Raw genomic sequence first — 6,420 nt, forward strand, 5'->3', positions numbered from 1 at the left:
TACCCTAGTGAATTAATAATAAATATAGTTTTTAATTTAAAATGTGTGAAAATATGAACTCAAAATATTCCTGTTTAAGACACACAGCAAAATTGAAGACGTATTTTCCTCCTTTTGTCATGTGTTACAGGAATGTCTTCTCAGAGATCTGTAGACTTTCATTTATTAGAAAATTGTGCTATTACAGAGAGAAATTATTGGACCAAATTAAGCAATTCTTAGAAGAAAGTACATCCAGGAACGTGGTTTGGCACATACTCAGGGGCACAAGTCCTGTCACTATTTGGATCCCATCCTCCATCACTTTATTTATCCCTGGATCCTTGTTTTCTACTGCTCTCTCAGCCTCTTAGCCTTCCAGTCCCATTGCTATTCCTGGGTGTCAGTATTCACTATCTGACCACACACCATCAGAAAATCTCTGTCCTCCACTTTCCTTTCCTTTTCTATTACAACTAGAAAAGGACTTTGGTTAGTTTGTGGAATGACAGCTACGATTAGTATGTGGGCTTTAGCATGTTCATTGGGATTTGCTACACTAATCAGACTAACTTATAGCTTGTAGACTATGAAAGGCTTTTTTTGTAGTGATTAGTATCTACATGTTTTCTGTGTGACTTATCAGTACAGAAGACCTGAATCACTGTAATAACTACAAAAGACGTTACAGAGAAGAGAAAAATAACATTTTTACTTTGAAAACTGCCATAGACTATAAAGCTCATTTTTGTATATTTAAATCCTAAGATATGAATACATAAAGCACATACATACATATACAATTAAGAACTTCATCTAGCTCTCTCACCTCCTGCCAAGATGACCAAGAAAAGAAGGAATGATGGTCATGCCAAAAAGGGCCGCGGCCCCATGCAGCCTATTCGCTGCACCAACTGTGCCCGATGCGTGCCCAAGGATAAGGCCATTAAGAAGTTCGTCATTCGGAACATCATAGAGGCCGCAGCCGTCAGGGACATTTCTGAAGCGAGTGTTTTCGACTTCTATGTGCTTCCCAATCTGTATGTGAAACTGCATTACTGCATGAGTTGTGCCATTCACAGCCAGGTAGTCAGGAATCGTTCTCGGGAAGCCCGGAAGGACCGAACACCTCCACCCTGATTTAGACCTGCGGGTGCTGCCCCACGACCTCCACCAAAGCCCATGTAAAGAGCTAAGTCCTTAAAGACTAAAGAAATACTGTCCCCTGGAAAGACAATAAAGTGGAAATTATACTTAAAAAAAAAAGAAATTCGTCTATAATATTTCTAATGATTTCATAAAAGTAAAGTAGGGTTATTTTCTTAAATTATGAGTCCTTATGCTTTCCTTCAGTAAGAACTCTACTTGTTTTCCAGAAAGCTTTACATTTCCCTAAAATTCACATGTTGAAGTCTTAACCCCCCAGAACTTCAGAATGTGACCTTATTTGTAAATAGGGTCATTGCAGATGTAAGTGGTTAAGGCGGGGTCATACTGGAATAGGATGGGTCCCTATTCCAATATGACTGGTGTCCTGATTAAAAGGGGAAATGTGGAGACAGACACACACACAGGGAGACCAGCCATATGAAGACAGAGATCAACCAAGGGACAGTTTGCCAGCAAACCACCAGAAGCTAGGACAGAGGCACAGGACAGATTCTCCCTCCCAGCCCTCCGAAGGAACCAACCTCAGAGTGATATCAACAAGATGGTGGGATAGGTAGTCTCCTGCTTATCTCTCCCCAACTCAGCAACAGTAAATTGGCAACCATCCATAGGCAAAAGTGCCTTTGTGAGAGATTTGGGATCCAAGTAAGAGACTGTGAAACCCTGGTAGAGCCCAAGACCAAAGAGGGCTGTTTTGAAAAGGCAGCCCATGCGCAGGTGGCAGACTTTCCAATTGTGGTCCCAGCTACAGACTCGAAAGTAGCCCTGTCTCCCCGTGGACTCCTCTACAGCATTGTCCATTTGGCATTGTTGTCCTGCCACAACACCATCTGCCAAAGGACTGCGCAGGAGTCACGCCTGCCTATGCCCCAGGTGGCTGGCCAGCCAACCTCAGTCCTGGCTGTGGACCCTGAAGTGGTGTGTGGTCCAGCTCCAACCCCTCTCAGGTTGCTAGTCCTGACTCTCCAGGCAACCCCACCTCCACCGCCTGGGGAGACATGTCTATCTGTGCTCTGAGGCAAGACCTCCAACCTAGGTCCAGCTGCAAATCCTGAACTAGCCCTGTAATTTGGCTCTAGCCCCTCTCAGCCATGAACCAGGAATACTCCTGCCCATCCAGGGACCCGCCAGGAGACACACCCTTGTAAGCACCTGGAGGTAGGCCTGCTGACCTGGGTCCAACTGCAGATGTTAAAGGGGCCCTGACGCCTGCCTCCAGGCCCTCACAGCCATAGTCCAGGAGCAGTCATGTCTGCCCAGGGACCTCTTCCAGCTTCTGGTGGCTCTTCATATTCCTTGGCTTGTGGCAGCATAATTCCAGTCTCTACCTTCATCTTAACGTAGTCTTCCTCCCTGTGTCTCAAGTCCCCCATCTCCTTTTCTCTTTTAAGGATACAAATCATTGGATTTACGTAGGGCCCATCTTAAATCCTGGATGATCTCATCTCGAGATTCTCAAATAATCACATCTACAAAGATCCTACAAAGGTCACACTCACAGGAAGTGGGGATTAGGACTTTCCATATCTTTTGGGGGGCCATTACTCAACCCCCCAACTACAGCATCTTAAAATAGATGATAACTGGTAATCAATAAACCTTGGGTATTTAGAGAGTGCTGAAAATATGCAGTGTAACGGCTAAACAAGGACTTTTGAAACAGAAGATAATTTTTGCAATACTGCAAGGGAAATTCTAATAATAGTCTATAACTAAAAATACTAGTCTATCTCAGCAAAACTTGGGAGTAGAGGAGAATGGGGAAGTTTAGGGAAATGAAAGTGTTTCAAAACTGCTAACTTGTCGGAGGGAGGATGAAAGCAGTGGGAAAGTAGAACAGCTTGATGGGGAAATAGTTGAAAGCTTGTTTTCTAATATTAGAGAACTAAGTGCTATATTATGAGATTCAGAAAAGAAAAGGGAATTTTCTCCCTTTTAACAAGGGAGAAGAAATGAGTGACAGCTCTATCAACTCCTCCCCACTAAAAAACGAAAGAAGGAAAGCAACATTGCAAACAGGTAATAGCATAATAAAAATGGAAGAAATAAAGTATATTAAGTAAATCATTAAAAAGGCAGTTGTACCAAAATTATTACATAAGTCTAATATAATTACAGTTAGGTTTTCAACAGGGATTTAAAAAAATATTGAGTTTCAATCATCTTAGAGTTCATATGGAAGAATAAATATCCCAGAAAATCTAGACAAACACAGAAATTGAGGAAGGGAGGGAGGAGGGGAGGCATTCAACTACTCAGCTGAGCTGAGTTGACAGGAAAAAGTGAAGACCTTACACTGAAATTAAATAAATGTAAAGCTACTGTTGGAAAAACTATCAGAGAAGCAATATAGAAAATCCAGATGTAAATCCCAGAATATATGAGAAGTTAATATGCAGGCAACAAAGTTGGTACTTCAGCTTATCTGAGGATGAGTTGAAAAGAATATCCTCATGTATTCTAGGGTATAGGTGGCATAAATGTGAACTGTTACAACATCTATCGGCATCAGTCTGGTACTATTTACTAGATAATTCCACATAGCCATTGCACCCTTGGAAATCTACCCCATTAAATAAAAGCCTTGATGTAAGCTCTATGGACTGGACTACATCCCATCCCAGAATTCATATTTTGAATTCCAAACCCTCAATGTGATGGTATTTGGAGACTGGGCCTTTGGGAGGTAGAGTTAAAAGAGGTCATAAGGTTGGTGCTCTCATGATGGGGTTACTCTCCTTATGAGAAGGGATACTAGAGATATCTATGCACGGCAAAGATCAGATCAGGGTGAAGATTCAAGGTCTATAGATGCTTTGACCCAACCTCCCTATCTATGTTCAGTTCTTTGTTGTCTTCTCAACCAGATTATACATTTCATTCATTCATTCCACAAGCCTATCTAGAGCATCCACCATGTGCCAAGCACTATACTAGATACTGAATATAAAAGTATATCTTTTAAAAAGTATATCTAAAACATAGTCCTTGACTTTTAGAAAATTTCAGTCTGGAAGAGGGAAAATTCAAATCTGTAATTATTTCAAGGTACAGTACTGTGATGTGTGCTGTCATTTTACCATCAGAGTTCATATATCTTTGACAAAAGTATATCATTCTACACAGAACCTAATAGGCACATAGTACTTCTTGATAGATAACTTTGTCTGAATTCATAAATAATTCTTAAATTGTTACTCTATTGAAAGTTTTAATGAAGATATTTATAGATATGTAAAGGTAGCCTATTACCTAAATACAACCACACACTTCACTTGATTTTACATGGTGGCATAAAAGTCACTGAATTGGGGCTTCCCTGGTGGCGCAGTGGTTGAGAGTCCGCCTGCCGATGCAGGGGACACGGCTTCATTCCCCGGTCCGGGAAGATCCCGCGGAGCGGCTGGGCCCGTGAGCCATGGCCGCTGGGCCTGCGTGTCCGGAGCCTGTGCTCCGCAACGAGAGAGGCCACAACAGTGAGGGGCTCGCATACCACAAAAAACAAAACAAAACACTGAATTGTACATTTAAAATTTTTATGGTATATGAAGTACACCTCAGTAAAATAAATACATAACACATGACATCTGACATAATCTAGATCTAGTTCTCAGAAAATGATATTGACTTGATGTAGCATCTACATTATACATTGGATATGATAATGGATTAAAAAAAAAAAAAAAAGTCACTGAATTGAGAAAGCAAGGCAATCATTTTGTAAAATAATTTTTAATTGAAGGGTAGTTTATTTACAATGTTGTGTTAGTTTCAGATGTACAGCAAAGTGAATAAGTTATACATATATATATATATATATATATATATATATATATATATACACACACACATATATATACTTTTTCAGATTCTTTTCCATTATACATTACAAGATATTGAATGTAGTTCCCTGTGCTATATAGTAGGTCCTTGCTGTTTATCTATTTTATATATAATAGTGTGTACCTGTTAATCCCAAACTCCTAATTTATCTCTCCTCCCCACCCCTTTCACCTTTGGTAACCATAAGATTGTTTTTTATGTCTGTGAGTCTGTTTCTGTTTTGTAAATAAGTTCATTTGTATCATTGTTTTAGATTCCACAAATCAGTGATATCATATTATATTTGTCTTTCTCTGTCTGGCTTACTTCACTTAGTATGACAATCTCTAGGTCCATACACGTCATTGCAAATGGCATTATTTCATTCTTTTTTATGGCTGAGTAGTATTCCATTGTATATATACCACATCTTCTTTACCATTCATCTGTCAATGGACACTTAGGTTGCTTCCATGTTTTGACTATTGTAAGTAGTGCCACTATGAACATTGGGGTGCATGTATCTTTTCGAATTCGTTTTCATCTTTTCTGGATATATGCTCAGGAGTGGGATTGCTGGATCATATGGTAACTCTATTTTTAGTTTTTTAAGGACCCTCCATACTGTTCTCTATAGAGGCAGCACCAATTTTCATTCCCACCAACAGTGTAGGAGGATTCCCTTTTCTTCACACCCTCTCCAGCATTTATTATTTGTAGACTTTCTGGTGATGGCCATCCTGACCCATGGGAGATGGTACCTCTTTGCCATTTTGCTTTGCATTTCTCTGATAATTAGCCATGTTGAGCATCTTTTCATGTGCCTGTTGGCCATCTGTATGTCTTCTTTGGGGAAATGTCTATTTAGGTCTTCTGCCCATTTTTTTGATTGGGTTATTTGGTTTTTGTAATTGAGTTTTATGAGCTGTTTGTATATTTTTAAAATGAAGCCCTTGTCAGTCGCATTGTTTGCGAATATTTTCTCCCAGTCCATAGGTTGTCTTTTCATTTTGTTTATGGTTTCTTTTGCTGTGCAAAAGCTTATAAGCTTGACTAGGTCCCATTTGTTTATTTTTGCTTTTATTTCTTTTGCCTTGCGAGAGTGACTTTAGAAAACAGTGGTATGATTTATGTCAGAGAATGTTTTGCCTATGTTCTCTTCTAGGAGTTTTATGGTGTCATGTTTTATATTTAAGTCTTTAAGCCATTTTGAGTTTATTTTTGTGTATGGTGTGAGGGAGTGTTCTAACTTCATTGATTTACATGTAGGCAAAGGCAATCTTTTTTTTTTTTTTTTTTGCGCAGACACACAGTCTCAGCAGCCATGGCTCACGGGCCCAGCTCCTCTGCGGCATGTGGGATCTTTTCGGACCGGGGCACGAACCCGTGTCCCCTGCATCGGCAGGCAGACTCTCAACCACTGCGCCACCAGGGAAGCCCGATACATGA

The 6,420-nt window shown here is 40.2% G+C and overlaps 1 pseudogene; it reads left to right on the forward strand.

Moving 5' to 3' along the window:
- The first annotated feature begins 819 nt into the window (after nucleotides 1–819).
- On the forward strand, nucleotides 820–1,167 carry LOC103086342 (40S ribosomal protein S26 pseudogene; annotated as a pseudogene).
- The last annotated feature ends 5,253 nt before the right edge of the window (nucleotides 1,168–6,420 follow it).

This window comes from Lipotes vexillifer, unplaced genomic scaffold (assembly GCF_000442215.2).
Source record: "Lipotes vexillifer unplaced genomic scaffold, Lipotes_vexillifer_v1.1 scaffold618, whole genome shotgun sequence".
Lineage (NCBI taxonomy): Eukaryota > Metazoa > Chordata > Mammalia > Artiodactyla > Lipotidae > Lipotes > Lipotes vexillifer.